The sequence below is a fragment of the Triticum urartu genome, chromosome 1 (genome assembly GCF_003073215.2).
Source record: "Triticum urartu cultivar G1812 chromosome 1, Tu2.1, whole genome shotgun sequence".
NCBI classification, from domain to species: Eukaryota; Viridiplantae; Streptophyta; class Magnoliopsida; order Poales; family Poaceae; genus Triticum; species Triticum urartu.
In genome coordinates, this window is record NC_053022.1 from 488516704 (window position 1) to 488537032 (window position 20329).

The following is a 20329-nucleotide window of genomic DNA, read 5'->3' on the forward strand; positions in this document are numbered from 1 at the left end:
AGGGAGAGGGGGGCCAGCCCCCTCAGATCCAATCTGAGGAGGGGGCGGCGGCCAAGGGAGGTTGCCTTGCCCCCCCAAGGCAAGGGGGGCGCCCCCCCTTTAGGGTTCCCCCAAACCCTAGGTGCATGGGCCCTAGGGGGGAGGCACCCAGCCCACTAAGGGGCTAGTCCCTCTCCACATACAGCCCATAGGGCCCTCCGGGGCAGGTGGACCCTCCCGGTGGACCCCCGGAACCCCTCCGGTGGTCCCGGTACAATACCGGTAACCCCCGAATTATTCCGGTGACCGTATGATGACTTCCCATATATAAAAATTTACCTCCGGACCATTCCGGAACTCCTAGTGACGTCCGGGATCTCATCCGGGACTCTGAAAAACATTCGGTAACCACGTACATCTATTCCCTATAACCCTAGCATCATCGAACCTTAAGTGTGTAGACCCTACGGGCTCGGGAGTCATGCAGACATGGCCGAGACAACTCTCCGATCAATAACCAACAGCGGGATCTGGATACCCATGTTGGCTCCCACATGCTCCATGATGATCTCATCGGATGAACCACGATGTCAAAGATTCAATCAATCCCGTATAAAATTCCCTTTGTCCATCAGTACGATACTTGCCCGAGATTCGCTCGTCGGTACCCCGATACCTTGTTCAATCTCGTTACTGGCAAGTCTCTTTACTCGTTCTGTAACACATCATCCCGTGATCAACTCCTTGATCACATTGTGCACATTATGATGATGTCCTACCGAGTGGGCCCAGAGATACCTCTCCGTTTACACGGAGTGACAAATCCCAGTCTCGATTCATGCCAACCCAACAGACACTTTCGGAGATACCTGTAGTGAACCTTTATAGCCACCCAGTTACGTTGTGATGTTTGGTACACCCAAAGCATTCCTACGGTATCTGGGAGTTGCACAATCTCATGGTCTAAGGAAATGATACTTGACATTAGAAAAGCTTTAGCATACGAACTACACGATCTTTGTGCTAGGCTTAGGATTGGGTCTTGTCCATCACATCATTCTCCTAATGATGTGATCCCGTTATCAACGACATCCAATGTCCATGGTCAGGAAACCGTAACCATCTATTGATCAACGAGCTAGTCAACTAGAGGCTTACTAGGGACATGGTGTTGTCTATGTATCCACACATGTATCTGAGTTTCCTATCAATACAATTCTAGCATGGATAATAAACGATTATCATGAAAAATGAAATATAATATAATAATAACTAATTTATTATTGCCTCTAGGGCATATTTCCAACAGTCTCCCACTTGCACTAGAGTCAATAATCTAGTTCACATCGCCGTGTGATTAACACTCACAGGTCACATCGCCATGTGACCAACATCCAAGAGTCTACTAGACTCAATGATCTAGTTCACATCACTATGTGATAAACACTCAAAGAGTTCTGGGTTTGATCATGTTATGCTTGTGAGAGAGGTTGTAGTCAACGGGTCTTGCCATATTCAGATCCCTATGTATTTCGCAAAACTTTATATCGTAGATGCTACTGCCACGTTCCACTTGGAGCTATTCCAAATTGTTGCTCCATTATACGTATCCGGTATCTCTACTCAGAGCTATCCGGATAGGTGTTAAGATTGCATCGACGTAACTCTTTACGTCAAACTCTTTATCACCACCATAACCGAGAAACATTTCCTTATTCCTCTAAGGATAATTTTGACCGCTATCTGGTGATCTACTCCTAGATCACCTTTGTACCCTCCTGCCAGACATGTGGCAAGGCACACATCAGGTGCGGTACTTCAGCATGGCATACTGTATAGAGCCTATGACAAAAGCATAGGGGACGACCTTCGTCCTTTCTCTTTCTTATGCCGTGGTCAAGCTTTGAGTCTTACTCAACTTCACACCTTACAACTCAGGTAAGAACCCCTTCTTTGACTAATCTATTTTGAACTCCTTCAAAAACATGTCAAGGTGTGCATTCTTTGAAAGTACCATCAGGCGTCTTGATCTATCTCTATAGATCTTGATGCCCAATATGTAAGCAGCTTTATCCAGGTCTTCCTTTGAAAAACACTCTTCAAACAACCGTTTATGCTTTCCAGAAATTCTACATTATTTCGGATCAACAATATGTCATCCACATATACTTATCAGAAATGTTGTAGTGCTCCCACTCACTTTCTTGTAAATACAAGTTTCTAGCAAACATTGTATAAACCTAAAAGCTTTGATCACTCCATCAAAACATATATTCCAATTCCGAGATGCTTGCTCTAGTCCATAGAAGGATTGTTGGAGCCAGCATACCTTTTAGCATCCTTAGGATCGACAAAACCTTTTATTGTATCACATACAACTTTTCTTACGAAAACTGGTAAGAAAACTTGTTTTGACAACCATCTGTAAGATTTCATAATCGAAAAATACAGCTAATGCTATCATGATTCCGACGGACTTAAGCATCGCCACGGGTGAGAAATTCTCATCGTAGTCAACTCCTTGAACTTGTGAAAAGACTCTTTCCCACAAGTCGAGCTTCATAGACGGCAACATTACCGCCCACGTCCGTCTTCTTCTTAAAGATCCATTTATCTCAATGGCTTGCCGATCATCGGGCAAGTCCACCAAAGTCCATACTTTGTTCTGATATATGGATCCTATCTCGGATTTCATGGCTTCTAACCATTTTTCGGAATACGGGCCCACCATCACTTCTCCATAGCTCGTAGGTTCATTGTTGTCTAACAACATGATATCTAAGACAGGATTACCGTACCACTTAGGAGTAGTACATATCCTTGTCAACCTACGAGGTTCGATAGCAACTTGATCCGAAGCTTCATGATCACTATCATTAACTTCCTATTCAACAGACGTAGGCGCCACAGAAAACATCTTTCTGTGTTGCATCACTCTCTGGTTGAAGTAAAGGTTCGACAACCTCATCAAGTTCTATCTTCCTCCCACTCAATTATTTTCGAGAGAAACTCCTTCTCGAGAAAGGAACCGTTCTTAGCGACAAACAATTTGCCCTCGGATCTGAGATAGAAGGTATACCCTACTGTCACATTTGGGTATCCTATGAAGATGTGTTTGTCCGCTTTGGGTTCGAGCTTCTCCGGCTGAAGCCTTAAGCATCGCAGCCCCAAACATTAAGAAACGACAACTTTGGTTTCTTGCCAAACCAATGTTCATACGATGCTGTCTCAACGGACTTAGATGGTGTCCTATCTAAAGTGAATGCAGCTGTCTCTAACGCATAACCTCAAAATGAAAACGGTAGATTGATAAGAGACATCATAGATCGCACCATATCTCATAAGGTTCGATTACGACGTCCGGACACACCATAACCCAGTGGTGTTCCAGGTGGCTTCAACTATGAAACGATTCCACAATGTCTTAAGTATTTGCCAAACTCATAACTCAGATATTCTCATTGATCAGATCGTAGGAATTTGATCTTCTTGTTATGATGATTCTTAACTTCACTATGAAATCGCTTGAACTTTTCAAACGTTTCAGACGTGTGCTTCATTAAGTAAATATACCTATATCTACTCAAATCGTCAATGAAGATGAGAAAATAGCGATATCCACCGCACGCTTCAATTCTCATTGGATCACACGCGTCAGCATGTATGATTTCCAACAAGTCACTTGCCCATTTCATTGTACCTGAAAGCGGGGTCTTAGTCATCCTGCCCATGAGGCATGGCTCGCATGTGTCAAGCGATTCAAAATCAAGTGACTCCAAACATCCATCGACATGGAGTTTCTTCATGCATCTTACACCAATATAACCTAAGCGGCAGTGCCACGAGAAAGTGGTACTATCATTATTAACTCTACATCTTTTGGCGTGAACATGTGTATTACCACGACCGAGATTCAATGAACCATTCACATAGGGTGCATGACCATGAAAGGTATCATTCATGTAAACAGAATAACCATTATTGTCTAACTTAAATGAATGACCGTATTGCAATGAACATGATCTAATCATATTCATGCTCAACGTAGACACCTGATAACATATATCTAGGTTCAATACTAATCCCGAAGGTAGATGGAGCGTGCGATGGTGATCTCATCAACTTTGGAAACACTTCCAACAAACATCGTCACCTCGCCCTTAGCCAGTCTCCGTTTAGTCCGTAGCTTTTGCTTCAAGTCACCAGTAATAGCAACTGAACCGGTATCCAATACCCAGGTGCTACCAGGAGTACTAGCGAGGTACACATTAATAACACGTATATGCTTTGTTGAAGTTGCCAGCCTTCTTATCTACCATGCATTTGGGGTAATTCTGCTACCAGTGATCGTTCCCCTTACAATAGAAGCACTTAGTCTCGGGTTTGGGTTCAACCTTGGGTTCCTTTACTGGAGCGGCAGCTGGTTTGCCATCCATGAAGTTTCCCTTCTAGCCCTTGCCCTTCTTGAAACCAGTGGTCTTGTTAAACCATCAACACTTGATGCTCCTTCTTGATTTCTACCTTTTGCGGTCTTAAGCACCGTGAACAGCTCCGGGATCAATTCCATCCCTTGCATGTCATAGTTCATCACGAAGATCTAGTAGCTTAGTGATAGTGGCTAGAGAACTCTATCAATCACTATCTTATCTGGAAGTTTAACCCCCACTTGATTTAAGTGATTGTAGCACCCAGACATTCTGAGCACATGCTCACTAGCTGAGCTATTCTCCTCCACCTTGTTGGCAAAAGAACTTGTCAGAGGTCTCACACATCTCAACACGGGCATGAGCCTGAAATCCCAATTTCAGCTCTTGGAACATCTCATATGTTCTATGGCGTTCAAAACGTCATTCGAATCCCGATTCTAAGCCGTAAAGTATGGTGCACTAAACTATCAAGTAGTCATCAGGATGTGTCTGTCAGGTGTTCACAACATCCACAGACGACGTTGTAGGGGTTTGCACATCGAGCGGTGCATCAAAGATGTAAGCCTTCTATGTAGCAGTGAGGACACTCCTCGGACTACGGACCTAGTCCGCATCATTGCTTACAATATCTTTCAACTTAATCTTTCTCTAGGAACGTATTGAAACAGGGAGCTACAACATGAGCTATTTATCTACAACATATTTGCAAAGACAATTTAGACTATGTTCATGATAATTGAGTTCATTTAATGAACTCCCACTCAGATAGACATCCCTCTAGTCATCTAAGTGAAACATGATCCGAGTCAACTAGGCCGTGTCCGATCATCACGTGAGACGGACTAGTCAACATCGGTGAACATCTTCATGTTGATTGTATCTTCTATACCACTCATGCTCGACCTTTCGGTCTTTCGTGTTCCGAGGCCATGTCTGTACATGCTAGGCTCGTCAAGTCAACCTAAGTGTATTGCGTGTGTAAATCTGGCTTACACCCGTTGTATTCGAACGTTAGAATCTATCACACCCGATCATCACGTGGTGCTTCGAAACGACGAACCTTCACAACGGTGCACAGTTAGGGGGAACACTTTTCTTGAAATTTTAGTGAGGGATCATCTTATTTAAGCTACCGTTGTTATAAGCAAATAAGATGTGAAACATGATAAACATCACATGCAATCAAATAGTGACATGATATGGCCAATATCATTTTGCTCCTTTTGATCTCCATCTTCGGGGCTCCATGATCATCATTGTCACCGGCATGACACCATGATCTCCATCATCGTGTCTTCTTGAAGTTGTCTCGTCATCTATTACTTCTACTACTATGGCTAACGCTTTAGCAATAAAGTAAAGTAATTACATGACGTTTATGTTGGCACGCAGGTCATAAATAAATTAAGACAACTCCTATGGCTCCTGCCGGTTGTCATACTCATCGACATGCAAGTCGTGATTCCTATTAGAAGAACATGATCAATCTCATACATCACATATATCATTCATCACATCCTTTTGGCCATATCACATCACAAGGCATATGCTGCAAAAACAAGTTAGACATCCTCTAATTGTTGTTGCAAATTTTTACGTGGCTGCTATAGGTTTCTAGCAAGAACGTTTCTTACCTACGCCAAAACCACAATGTGATATGCCAATTTCTATTTACCCTTCATAAGGACCCTTTTCATCGAATCCGATCTGACTAAAGTGGGAGAGACAGACACCCGCTAGCCACCTTATGCAACTAGTGCATGTCAGTCGGTGGAACCAGTCTCACGTAAGAGTACGTGTAAGGTCGGTCCGGGCCGCTTCATCCCACGATGCCGCCGAATCAAGATAAGACTAGTAATGGCAAGCAAATTGACAAAATCGACGCCCACAACAACTTGTGTTCTACTCGTGCATAGAAACTACGCATAGACCTAGCTCATGATGCCACTGTTGGGGATCGTAGCAGAAATTTAAAATTTTCTATGCATCACCAAGATCAATCTATGGAGTAATCTAGGAATGAGGGGAAGGAGAGTACATCTACATACCCTTGTAGATCGCTAAGCAGAAGCGTTCAAGTGAACGGGGTTGATGGAGTCGTACTCGTCGTGATCCAAATCACCGATGATCCTAGTGCCGAACGGACGGCACCTCCGCGTTCAACACACGTACAGCCCGGTGACGTCTCCTACGCCTTGATCCAGCAAGGGGAGAAGGAGAGGTTGGGGAAGACTCCATCCAGCAGCAGCACGACGGCATGGTGGTGAAGGAGGAGCGTGGTAATCCTGCAGGGCTTCGCCAAGCACCGTAGGAAAGAGGAGGACTTGGGAGAGGGGGAGGGCTGCGCCAGAACTTTGGTGCGGCTGCCCTCCCAACCCCCACATATATACAGGGGCAAGGGAGAGGGGGGCCGGCCCCCTCAGATCCAATCTGAGGAGGGGGCGGCGGCCAAGGGGGGTTGCCTTGCCCCCCAAGGCAAGGGGGGCGCCCCCCCCTTTAGGGTTCCCCCAAACCCTAGGCGCATGGGCCCTAGGGGGAGGCGCCCAGCCCACTAAGGGGCTGGTCCCTCTCCACATACAGCCCATAGGGCCCTCCGGGGCAGGTGGACCCTCCCGGTGGACCCCCGGAACCCCTCCGGTGGTCCCGGTACAATACCGGTAACCCCCGAATTATTCCGGTGATCGTATGATGACTTCCCATATATAAATCTTTACCTCTGGACCATTCCGGAATTCCTCGTGACGTCCAGGATCTCATCCAGGACTCCGAACAACATTCGGTAACCACGTACATCTATTCCCTATAACCCTAGCATCATCGAACCTTATGTGTGTAGACCCTACGGGCTTGGGAGTCATGCAAACATGGGTGAGACAACTCTCCGGTCAATAACCAACAGCGGGATCTGGATACCCATGTTGGCTCCCACATGCTCCACGATGATCTCATCGGATGAACCACGATGTCAAGGATTCAATCAATCCCGTATACAATTCCATTTGTCCATCAATACGATACTTGCCCGAGATTCGATCGTCGGTACCCCGATACCTTGTTCAATCTCGTTACCGGCAAGTCTCTTTACTCGGTACGTAACACATCATCCCGTGATCAACTCCTTGATCATATTGTGCACATTATGATGATGTCCTACCGAGTGGGCCCAGAGATACCTCTCCGTTTACACGGAGTGACAAATCCCAGTCTCGATTCGTGCCAACCCAACAGACACTTTCGGAGATACCTGTAGTGAACCTTTATAGCCACCCAGTTACGTTGTGACGTTTGGTACACCCAAAGCATTCCTACGGTATCCGGGAGTTGCACAATCTCATGGTCTAAGGAAATGATACTTGACATTAGAAAAGCTTTAGCATACGAACTACACGATCTTTGTGGTAGGCTTAGGATTGGGTCTTGTCCATCACATCATTCTCCTAATGATGTGATCCCGTTATCAACGACATCCAATGTCCTTGGTCAGGAAACCGTAACCATCTATTGATCAACGAGCTAGTCAACTAGAGGCTTACTAGGGACATGGTATTGTCTATGTATCCACACATGTATCTGAGTTTCCTATCAATACAATTCTAGCATGGATAATAAACGATTATCATGAACAATGAAATATAATATAATAATAACTAATTTATCATTGCCTCTAGGGCATATTTCCAACAGGGCAAGCCTGATGCGCCCCAAGAAGACTCGCGAAGAAAGGGCGTCGGGCGAGCAAGCTCGAGGCACCCTATGGAACAGATCACCCCACCAACCGGTCCAGCGGCGAGGGCGCCACCCGAGCTCGGCGGACCCGGAGCCAGCAAAGGGGGCGAAGCTGCGGGGGCCGGCTCCTAGGTTGACTTGGCAGACTCAGCAAGGCAGGACCTGAAGGGCCACAATCAGCCACAAGGATAACAGAGCAAGTGAGCAGGGAAAGAAGAAGGCTTACTCGTCCATGGCAAAGTACTTCCTGCGCTTCAACAAGCGGCAAGGGCGGTCGCTGCCACCTGAGGCCTCCTTCCTCTTGCGAAGGGCCTCGAAGTCTACACGAAACCGACCCAAGCGCCTGGTGTGGGGGTTGGCCTGGGGCGCAGAAGAAGCCTCAGGATTGTCGGTGCCGGAGGAGTCAGCTTTGGGGGCAACGTCGGGCGTCGCCTCGTGAAGAACGGCTGGGGGCTCGGGAGCCCCGGCCTCAGGAGCCGAAGGCCAAAACCCTGCATCAACCACCGCCCCAGGGCGGGCCTCGGGAGACGTCGCCTCCGAGGCTTCACATGGCGCCACCACCTCGACATCAGCCACTTCAGCTCCCATCTGCTCTCTCCCCGCTCTGTCGCCTGAGGAGGGACCACTGTGGGCGGCAGGGGGAACAACCATGACAACTGGGTTCTCGCGCGGCCCCGTGAGGCCAGCCGGGCGCAGCCCCCACTCGTCGAAGCTGGGCATCTGCTTCACGAAATCAGCCCTGCGGGAACAAAGGTACAGAAGGACACCATCGCTCCGTAGGCTGCCTGGGGAAGGATCACCAGTCAAGACCCAAAGCACCGTCTGCAGCACTTCGGGCGCCAAATCCTCCTCTTGAAGCCGCATGCGGTCTCCGCGCCCCGCAAAGTCCCACATCCGGCGAGAGTGGCACTGGAGAGGAGCAACGCGACACAGAAGGAACTCCCTCACCACCTTGGTGGCTATCACATTGTGCGCCCTCAAACTTTCGAAGCGGCGCCAGACGAAAGCGAGCCGGGGGCTCGCGAGCGGTTCATGACCCCAGCCTGGGTTGGGAACAGAAGGCAAGGTCGGGTGCGAGAGCAAGGGGCTGGGCACCCAAACGTCCACGTACAGCCACCGCTCTCTGAACCTGGCCTGAGAAGGCGGAAGGCTGAAGTCAATCCCTGAAGCAGCCGTCTCAGGCACGGCGAAGAAGCTTACACACCCCGAGCACTGGGTGGGATCGCTCAGGCATAGAGAAAAGAAGTGGCACAGCAGGGCAACAGAAGGAGGGATGCCTATCATCGCCTCGCACACGAAAGCAAAGATAGCCAAAAGGGTAATGGACTCCGGCCCGAGGTGCATCATGTGGATCTGATAATGGGAGAGCACAACATTGAAGAAAGCAGAAATGGGGGGAACCAGACCCGCCCATAAGGCATCGACGAAGAATCGGACCTCCGTGATGGTCCTAGCAAGAAAGCCGCGAGATGCGGGCCAAACTGTGGTCCGGCCGCACTCATTGAAGATGGAAGCAAGGGCAGAGTGGACCTTGTCCAAGGCTTCCGGGTTGAGTATGATTGACCGATCGACGGCGGGGGCCACCGCTGGAGGTGCGCAGGACGAAGGCGCGGGCTTCTTCCCCCTTCCCTTCTTCGTCAGCGCCATGGCATTGGGGAAGGGGAAGAGCTCGAGCTGGATTGGCGGCGGAGGTTGGAGCTCGGAGAAGAAGGAAAGGTAGGAGGCGAGCGCGCAGCCAAAGGAGGAACAACTGTGTGCAACTACGGGTCCGCTTAGCCGGGCGCATAGCAAGGCGTCGTGGGAAGTGCAGACGCCCACGTCCAATCAACCGCCATGCGGTGCCCAAGGCCATAGGTTGTTAGGGCCCGCGGTGCTTCGTGCTTGCCCCTTCGCTTTTCTGCTAAGCCAAGCCAGCGCGCGCCTTGGGCCCAGGGGCTACTATCGGCGTTCTGGGAATGGGGGTCCCCAGACTTGCCTGCCTGCGGCATGCGGCGTGGCTCAGGTGGGGCCCCAGCACGGCCCGTCTTCATCAGCCCAAGCTCAAGACCCTCGCGAGGGGCCAAGCCTCGCGTTGCGGACGACAGGAATCTTCCTCAAGAGCGGCCTCATCAGGCAGGCTCGCGAGGAGGCGGAGAGATTAATGCGAGGGTACCTCGCGAGGATCCCATGACGGAAGCCATGACGATCAAGGCCAGGCGGGCGCCAGGCAGGCGCCGGCCTACACAGGGTCCTTGTTTCCCCTTTGGTGCAAAGGGGGCAAGCACATGCCAAGGTATCAGGCAAAGGTTACCATTCCGATGCAACGAGACCAAGACCAGCCGGACGGCCGGATGGAGGTCACCATGGAGCCCAAGACGGCGTCATCACCAGTGCTTTCGGCAGCTGTTGGGGATATTACTACTGGGCGTAAACCGGCCTATCTAGGCCGGATTAGCTTCATCAGTAGTTAAGCATGTTAAAGCCCATGAAGGTAGATGAGGGCTCAAGACCCATAATCGGTTGAGAGCCCGTAGCCGTAAACCGGCGTCAATATGTAACTTGTATTGTAAGTTAGGAATAAGTAGAGACCAAACCGGACACATCTATGAGCCGGTGTTGGGACGCTGTAAACCGACGGGCGTCACCCGTATATATAAGGGGATGACCCGGCGGCGGTTCAGGAAGGACAGACAACAACTCGAGACATAGGCGAAGCTTATTGCTCCCTAGTCATCGAAACACCCATCAATTCCATCACAACTAGACGTAGGCTTTTACCTTCATTGAAGGGGCCGAACTAGTATAAACTCTCTTGCGTCCTTGTGTCCACTTTAACCCCTTCAAGCTAACCCGTCGCGATGGCTCCACGACTAAGTCCTTTCTCTAGGACATCTGCCGTGACAAAACCACGACAGTTGGCGCCCACCGTGGGGCTATCGCATGATGGTTTCTGGTTCTTGGAGGGCCGCTTTGAAGGACTCAAGGGCTACGCTGTAGGCCGGATGACTAAGAGTCGTCACGGCAAACTCTACATCGACGACGTAGGCTGGGGCCCCGAGGCCGGCTCAATTGAGTATGGGTACCGGGTCCCCTTTGGTAGCATTCACGTTTTCATTGGCAAGATCGGTGAACCGGGCCCTGAGCCGGACATCTGCACCGACCTCGTCGAGACGGCTCAGCGTGCGTGATCCGCCCGGATTAAACCGGCCATGAAGCGTGCCTTCGTGGGAATGATCCATGGAGGGAGTTATGAGGATGGATCGGAGCTTCGCGGGGCAACTACCGTTTGTTCCGGTGACGACTTTTCGACCGGAGAAACCGAATCTCTTTATCAGCTACAAGATGGCCGGATTGAGAGCTGTTCCGATGGTGACAGTATTCCGAACCCCTCTGATCTGCCTAACCGGGTTGGAATATTCATGACCGGAACACAAGCAGCGCTTCACTCTTCAACAGCCGCGGCAATGATCTCCGGTTCAGCAGCGGCAACGGCTGCCGGGGCAGGAGGCCCCGTGCGCCTGCCGGCTCAGGTTCTATCAGAACTATTTGATGCGTTGGCTGTGCTTATGGCAGAAGTTAATCCGCCAGATCAGGACGCTCACAACACGGAGATTGCAAAGATAAAGGAACAAATCACCCAGGCCAAAACGGATCTGGCGGCTGAGGACACCAGGATGGCCGCAGAGCGGGCCGCTTTAGACGCACAGGCCTACAGGCTTATGTTGGACCAGAGTGCGTCGCATGAAGTCATGAGGAGGAAGCACCGGTCCCGCTTACCTCCGGTTTTCGAGGCCAGAGACCTTTTCAACACTCCAGGACCAAGAACCAGCAATCTGCTGGAGGGGAACTGGGCAGAAGCCCTGGGACCGGTGCACCGGTTCAGCCCCGTCAGATGGACCCGCCTCGTCAAAACACCGTTATACCTCAGGATGCTTTAACACCTCCGAGTCACTACTCCAACCCAATGGACAATCTTGTTGCCGCTGCTGCATGACTACAGGCAGTAGAGACGCGACGGGTCAAGGAACTTCTGAGGACAGCTTTGGCCCAACAGGAAGCGTACTCGTACAGCCGCGACCGGATCCACTCGACCCCCCGTCCAAGCTGGAGTTATAGCAGACATATGGATGAACCAGCAGTGTCGAGTAATGAACGACGTGGAGCACCCCGTGGTAACAACCCAATGGGTGGAGCTGATGACGCTCAGGAAGTGGTGAACAGGGTCCGAGCGCGCAGGGAGGCCGAGTTAGCCGCACAGCATCAGGCTTGGCAGCTCACGCCGGTTCGTCCAACCATTTCGATCGAACCTGGTGTTACTTCTAGTTCTTTGGGGGTGCCTTGCCTCGTCCCCACTTTACGCAACGTGCGCCTGCCCAAGGATTTCAAAGGCCCACGCAAGGTACCAAATTATACGGCGGATCAAGCACCAGAGACATGGGTAGAGAGCTATGAGATGGCCATGGAGATGCTTGATGTGGATGACACGGCGTGTGCGAAATACTTCACCATGATGCTTGAAGAATGGCCCGTACTTGGTTAAAAAGCTTGCCCGCTAATTCTATCAGCTCATGGGCCCAATTATGAGCCCGGATTATCAACAATTTCAAGGATACCTGTAAACATCCTATGTCGATAGTGGACTTAGCTGCATGCATCCAGGAGGAAGGAGAGTCAACGACTCATTGGGTGCGCCGGGTTTCACAAGTGTTGCACTCCTCAGACCGCATCAACACTGACACCGCAGTATTAACCCTAGAGGGCAACTGCCGGTTTGGGCCCCTGAAGTTGAAATTGGGACAGATGAAGCGTCATTGCACCGACATGGGGACCCTCATGGCCGCTTTGGTAAAATATGCTGACTCTGATAGTACCAAGGATCCCGAATCTGATGATGACAAGACAGGGAAGGGGAAGAAGAACAGTAGCTCCAAAGGTCACCGGCATCACTGGGTAGGCAATGGCGGAGGAGGCAAGCGTAAAGCGGATGGCAACATGGATTTTGTGGCTAATACCAACGTACAGGACAATGGCCAGCAGCGCAAGGGTAGGCCGAAAAATCATAGTGGAGCACCCAACCCCAACCCAAACCGCCTGAACTATCTGCTAAGTCAGCCCTGTCCAAAACATGGGACGAAGGAGGAGCCAGCAAACCACCTTTGGAAGGATTGCTTTATTATGCAGGAGTTCAAGAATTCTAATAATTTCTGGTATGATCACGGATCTGGCGGTGGCTCAGGGTCCGGGCCGGGTTATGGTGGAGGAAGTTCCGGTTCAGGATTTAATGGTAATCCGGGCGGACATAATGGTCAAAATAGTCAGAACAACCAGGGTGGTTACAACCAACAGCAGCAACAGTCAGGTTACCAAAGCAACCCAAAGCAGTTGAGTAGTGGGCAGTACCATGTTTTTACCACTAGCTTGGACAAGCGAGACCGGAAGGTTCAGAGGCGGGCAGTCAACTCTGTTGAACTGGCCACACCCCGTTATCTACGTTGGTCTGAACAACCAATCATATGGAGCAGAGAGGATCACCCACTCTAGATCAATAATCCGGGTCAGTTGGCTCTGGTGGTGGCGCCTCAGGTCGGAGGTTATAAGTTCACCAAGGTGCTCATGGATGGAGGGAGCAGCATTAACATCCTATACTATAAGACCTTCCGTCGTATGGGACTAACAGATAAGAATCTCAAACCGTCCAATATAGTATTCCACGGTGTAGTGCCTGGCAGATCAGCATATCTCGTTGGTAAGATAGTTCTTGAAGTGGCCTTTGGGGATGATCATGATTCCAGGTCGGAGACATTAACGTTTGAAGTGGTGAAAATCCAAAGTCCATATCATGCCCTGTTTGGGCGTCTGGCATACGCCAAGTTTATGGCTTGGCCCTGTTATGTGTATTTGCAGCTCAAGATGCCGGGTCACAAGGGGACAATAACGGCTCACGGAAGCCGCAAAATCGCTTTGGAATGCGAGGAAGGAGATGCGGCTTATGCAGAGTCGGTTTGTGCCACCGAGGAGTTGAAGTACTATAAAGACAATGTTGATCCGGCGGACATGACTCCGTTGAAAAAGCCAACTACGGAGCATGATCCGGCCCTGAAGTTCAAATCGGCAGCAGAAACTAAGCTTGTTGATTTCGTACCTGGTGATTCGTCCAAGCAGTTCAGCATTAGTGCCAACTTGGATCCGAAATAGGAAAGCGCGCTCATCGAGTTCATCCGTGAGAATCGGGACATTTTTGCATGGAAACCCTCTGACATGCCAGGTGTACCGAGGCAACTCGCTGAGCACACACTTAATGTGGATCCTAAATACAAACCGGTGAAACAGTTCCTCCGCCGGTTTAACGAAGAAAGACGCAAGGCGATTGGAGAAGAGGTAGCCAGGCTCTTAGCAGCTGGTTTTATTGTTGAAGTTTTTCACCCTGAGTGGCTTGCCAATCCGGTGCTAGTCCTTAAGAAGAACGGCACCTGGCGTATGTGTGTGGATTACACAGATCTTAATAAGGCTTGTCCAGCAGATCCTTTTGCCCTCCCCCGTATTGATCAAATCATTGATGCTACGGCGGGTTGTGAGAGTTTAAGTTTTTTGGATGCATATTCTGGCTATCATCAGATCAAAATGGCAGTTAAGGACCAGGAGAAGACGGCATTCATAACTCCCTTTGGAGCCTTCTGCTATGTGTCTATGCCCTTTGGGCTCAAAAGTGCCCAGGCAACTTATCAACGGGAGAAGGAGACTCTGGTTGATGATTTGAAGGAAACCTTGATAACCTAAGGACGTACAAGATGATGCTTAATCCGGACAAGTGTGTCTTTGGTGTACCGGCGGGCAAGTTATTGGGTTTCTTGGTGTCCAACAGGGGAATTGAGGCTAATCCGGAGAAGATCACAGCCATCACCTCCCTAGCTAAACCGAAGTGTATCAATGATGTTCAACGCATAGCAGGCCGGATTGCCGCGTTAAGCCGGTTTATCAGCCGCCTTGGTGAGAAGGCGATCCCTTTGTATCAGATGTTGAAGAAGACGGATCAGTTCGTCTGGAGTTCTGCTGCTGATGAAGCATTTGAGGACTTAAAGCGGCAATTGGCCAATCCGCCAGTGCTCGCCGCTCCCATTGACAAGGAGCCGTTACTGCTATATGTTGCTGCTAATGCTCGTGTGGTCAGCGTGGCTATTGTGGTGGAATGAAAGGAGGCAGGTAAGGAGCATCCGGTTCAACGTCCGGTCTATTATATCAGCGAGGTACTCATTGAGTCCAAGCAAAGGTATCCGCATTGGCAGAAGCTGGTGTATGGAGTTTTTATGGCAAGCCGGAAGCTTAAGCAATACTTCCAAGGGCACCCAATTACGGTGGTCAGTTCTGCTCCTTTGGGAGATATCATCCAGAACCGGGAAGCAACTGGCCGGATTGCAAAGTGGGCTATAGAGCTAGGGCCGTACGGTTTGAAATATGTGCCTCGGACAGCGGTTAAGTCTCAAGCACTTGTTGATTTCATCAATGATTGGACGGAAATGCAAGCACCTGAAGAAAAGCCGGATCATATGTATTGGACCATCCATTTTGACGGATCCAGGCAGTTGGAAGGCTCGGGGGCTGGAGTCGTATTAACTTCCCCACGAGGTGATAAGTTTTGTTATGTTCTCCGTTTAATGTTCCCTTGTACTAACAATGCAGCTGAGTATGAAGCCTTGCTCCATGGTCTTCAGATGGCTAAAGAGATGAATCTAAGTCGAGTTAAGTGCTTCGGTGATTCGGACCTTGTGGCTCAGCAAGTGTCTGGCACTTGGGACTCCAAGGACCCACTCATGGCAGCATATCGTCGTGAGGTGGATATTGTTGCAGGTTATTTCAGAGGCTATCAGGTGGACCATGTGGACCGGCGGAAAAATGAAGCGGCGAACGCTTTAAGCCGGCTGGGCTCTCAGCGCAAACCGGTCAAACCCAATGTTTTTCTGGATGTGCTGCACAACCCGTCGGTGAAGATCCCTGGTGAAGAGGATTTGGCCACTCCTGATCCGGAGGCTCAATTGGTGGCAGTTCTTCATGTTATTCCGTATTGGACGCTTCCTTACCTGGCGTACAAGAACCGGGGCGAGTTGCCAGAAGATGAGATTCTGGCCTGGCAGATAATCCGGCGATCCAAGTCCATGGCTGTCATTAACGGTGAGTTGCATCATTGCAGTGTATCAGGAGCTTTTCAATGTTGCGTGTCTCCTGAAGAAGGCCATGAAATTTTGCGTGGGGTCCACGAAGGAGATTGGGGGCACCATGCCGGTTCAAAGTCTCTGGTGGCTAAAGCGTTTCGCCATGGTTTCTATTGGTTAACTGCTCATGCTGATGCGAAGGATCTGGTCAGACGATGTGATGGTTGCCAAAGATTTTCAAGACGTGCTCATGTACCGGCTCAAGAATTGAGGATGATTCCAATTACTTGGCCGTTTGCGACTTGGGGGCTGGATATGGTTGGGCCTTTCAAAACGTCCAAAGATAAGAAGACCCACCTCCTGGTGGCGGTGGACAAGTTTACAAAGTGGGTGGAGGCAGAACCTGTTAGCAAGTGTGATGCAGCCACGGCGGTTCAGTTCATCAAAAAGGTGATTTTCCGGTTTGGCTTTCCGCACAGTATTATCACAGATAACAGTACCAATTTGTCCAAAGGTTCTATGAAGGAGTTCTGCGAACGGGAGCACATCCAGCTCGACATTTCATCAGTGGCACATCCACAGTCCAATGGTCAAGTAGAAAGAGCTAATCAAGAGATCTTGAGATGCATCAAGCCCCGGCTCATGGTTCCTTTGCAGAGAACGCCGGGTTGTTGGGTAGAAGAATTACCATCTGTGTTATGGAGCATCAATACAACACCCAACAGATCAACAGGATACACACCGTTCTTCATGGTTTATGGAGTGGAGGCGGTTCTCCCCAGTGACATCCGTCATGATTCACCTCGTCTCACGGCTTATATTGAAGCGGACAATGAAATAGCACGGCAAGATGCTTTGGACCGGTTGGATGAAGAGCATGATATCGCAGCAGCCCAATCGGCGATTTACCAGCAGGATCTTCATCGTTATCACAGTCGCCGAGTCAGAACCAGAACCTTTCAGGAAGGAGATTTGGTGCTTCGGCTCATCCAAGATCAGACTGATATACATAAGCTATCCCCACCTTGGGAGGGGCCTTTCGTGGTCAGCGAGAATCTGCACAACGGGTCGTACTATCTGATTGATATTCGAGAGCATAAGGACTCACGTACATCAGAGGAGGAGACTAACAGGCCGTGGAATATAGCTCATCTTCGACCTTACTATACCTGAGCCATTGGCTATACTTATGTACATATTACGACAATGTATATATTTTAATAAACCAGAACCTCAGCTAAAACGGGGTATCTGTTCTTTTACATCATGTGAGGTTACACGGAGTTGCTCTAAAGCGGCCTCCAGTTTACCCCTTGAGTTCGCTTTGCTAAAAGCATCGTGTTATATCACTTGGAGGATTGGTCGTGTCCGAACCAATACCATGCCTCTTGATAGGCGAAAGCCACCAGATCACTTGGGGACTTGGTCATATCTGAACCAGTCACACCTCTTGATCGCCCTAAGGCCATAGAATCACTTGGGGGCTTGGTCGAACCCGAACCATGACCACGCCATTTGGTCGGCATAAATGCCACAAGAATCACTTGGGGACCTGGCTAACTAGAACCATAGTTACACCTAACGGGAGCTTGGTCGTGTTTGGCCATGGTTACACCATTTGATCAGCTTAAATAAATCTTTTTTGGTCGTGTTTCATACTTTTCTTTGAAGGGGTTTTTTTGCTTTTCATTGTGTTTTTAAACCGACAAAGTTTTTTAACCAATCAATTGACGAAACACAGTTCACGTCAATCCGGAGACTATTTACCCGGTTTGATCCTTGTTGTTAACATCCTCTTATGGAGTAACACGGTGTTTATCACAACCCGGCACGGTTTTATTATAAACTGGCACAATATAGAAGGAGTTATCAGTACTCAAAATTTGGGTTATCACCCTTACTACAAAAAGTTGGTAAAACCAACGATGTGATTCAATGTCACAGGTATGATATATTTCATATTTCATTATACATATATACAGGAGTCGTTATTTCCTCCAACAGTGTGGGTTTGCAAAACTCCGCTTCAAGGTTGGCCAAGCCAACTTCACACTCAACGGTGGCAGGTATTATGTATCGCAAAATTTTTGATCATATATACTTAAAATTTTGTTTTGGATGTTTTGACTTTATACATACAGACATCATATTTCGCCTGACGGTACAACCGCGGTGGCACTTAACGAATTTCTTATTTCAGAAAGTATTTTGGAAAGTTCATTACCACAGGAAGAACAAGTTATGCACGAAGGCATATCAACATCAAAGGAATCAGCTAGCCTATTACAAGGCAACATGGTGCCCATAATAACATAATTGTTTTTCACAAAGGAGAGACAATTTTAAAACCGGCTTCCGGTTTAAGATTGGCCACCAGCCTGGCCTGATGGTTGTGGGTCATCCTGCGCCGCTTCAGCTTCTGTTTCTCTACCCAGTGGCTGGAAATCCACAGTTGTCCAGTCGATTCCCATTAGTGCTTGAAAAACAGCTTCGTCATGGATTAGCGAAGACGAGTCAATATCGGGAGAGTAAGTATGCTTACGGATTGGAGGGATCAGGTTTTCCGATTCATGGATTGGTGCAGCTATTCGCTTGTTCTAGCTGTCATATCGGGCTTGATAATGAGACAAATCTGCTTCCTCAGCCAGTTGACAAGCTAGCGGACGTACCTCCCGGTTTATGGCTCGCAAATCTGCTTCACCAAATTCTGACCCGTCTTCCTTCAAGCTGGGATAACCCTGAGCCGCTTCAATAGGATCAAAATCCGGCACCCAGGCTTTTGCCTGGATTAAAGCATTGATTGCACCGGTTCGAGCAGCAGATTTCTTCAGCTCTTCAACCCGGGCAGGAAGCACTGACAGTTTCATCAGAGTATCTTGAATCAAACTGGGCGCCGGTTTGTTATGAGACGCGGTACAGATGATCCACTAGGCACCAGTATACAATTGTTCAACTAAGGTATAGGCGGCCTTCAATTTCTTCCGCACATCTGACCCCAAGTGACCAATGCGTGTCCCTGAAATACCATAAAGGGTTAATAAACCGGTGGCTCTGTAAGAAGGCAGAACCAATTCAGAAGGCAAAGCTGACTTACCAAAGATAGCAGTGGTCATGGCATGAACGTGCCGCTTTATGCTCGTCAGTTCATCTGTCACTGGTTTTAATGCAGCCTCGGCATCCTCTACTCGTTTGGTCGAAGCGGACTTTTCAGTGGCCCAATCTGCCCGTTTCTTCTTGAAGTTCTCCTTAAGTTGTTCCATGGCGCTTAAGGCACTGGCCAATTCCTCTTTTGCTTTGGAGGTTTTAGCCTATTGGGTTTTCAAGTTTTCTTGAAGGTCGATGACTTGGTTTTCTTTCGCCTTCAGCTCCGCCTGCAGGCATACAGATATATGTTTCAACAAGTCGGTAGAAGGATTCAAGTGCCAACCACATAACAAGTTATGTGCTTAGCACTTGGGGGCTAATGCATATTCGATCTTCATCTTTCAATTGTTTACAAAGTCCCAAGCTCAATACAAGTATTCAACTTGGCACTTGGGGGCTAATGCATATTCGATCTTCATCTTTTCAATTGTTTACAAAGTCCCAAGCTCAATAAAAGTATTCAACTTGGCACTTGGGGGCTAATGGCTATTTGATTATATGTATTCTGATGCGGCAGTTTCAATTGCTTAAAGTACCGGTTTAACTACGCTAAGTTGAACCGGCCCTTGGGGACTACATTAGAAAATTTCAAAGCATCAAGATTCATATTATTAAGTCCCAGTTTGAAACAATATTTCAAATTGGCCCTTAGGGGCTAGGAGAGTCAGCAAGAATGAAAGCATACAAGCAGGAAGGAGCATATGGAAGTTACCTCATATTTATCTTTCATCATATTAACTAGACCGGCTTCATAGTCACGGCTGGTATACAGCCGGTTTAGATAGCCGGAATGGATATCTTGGGCGTTTAGAGCAGTGTAAGCCGTCAGATCAGCGTTCCACTTGCCTTTGCCAAAAGCAGCAAATTCTTCCTTGGCAGAATGTTTGGATAAAGCCACAGGATTGCTCGGCTCAGTATGACCAGTGC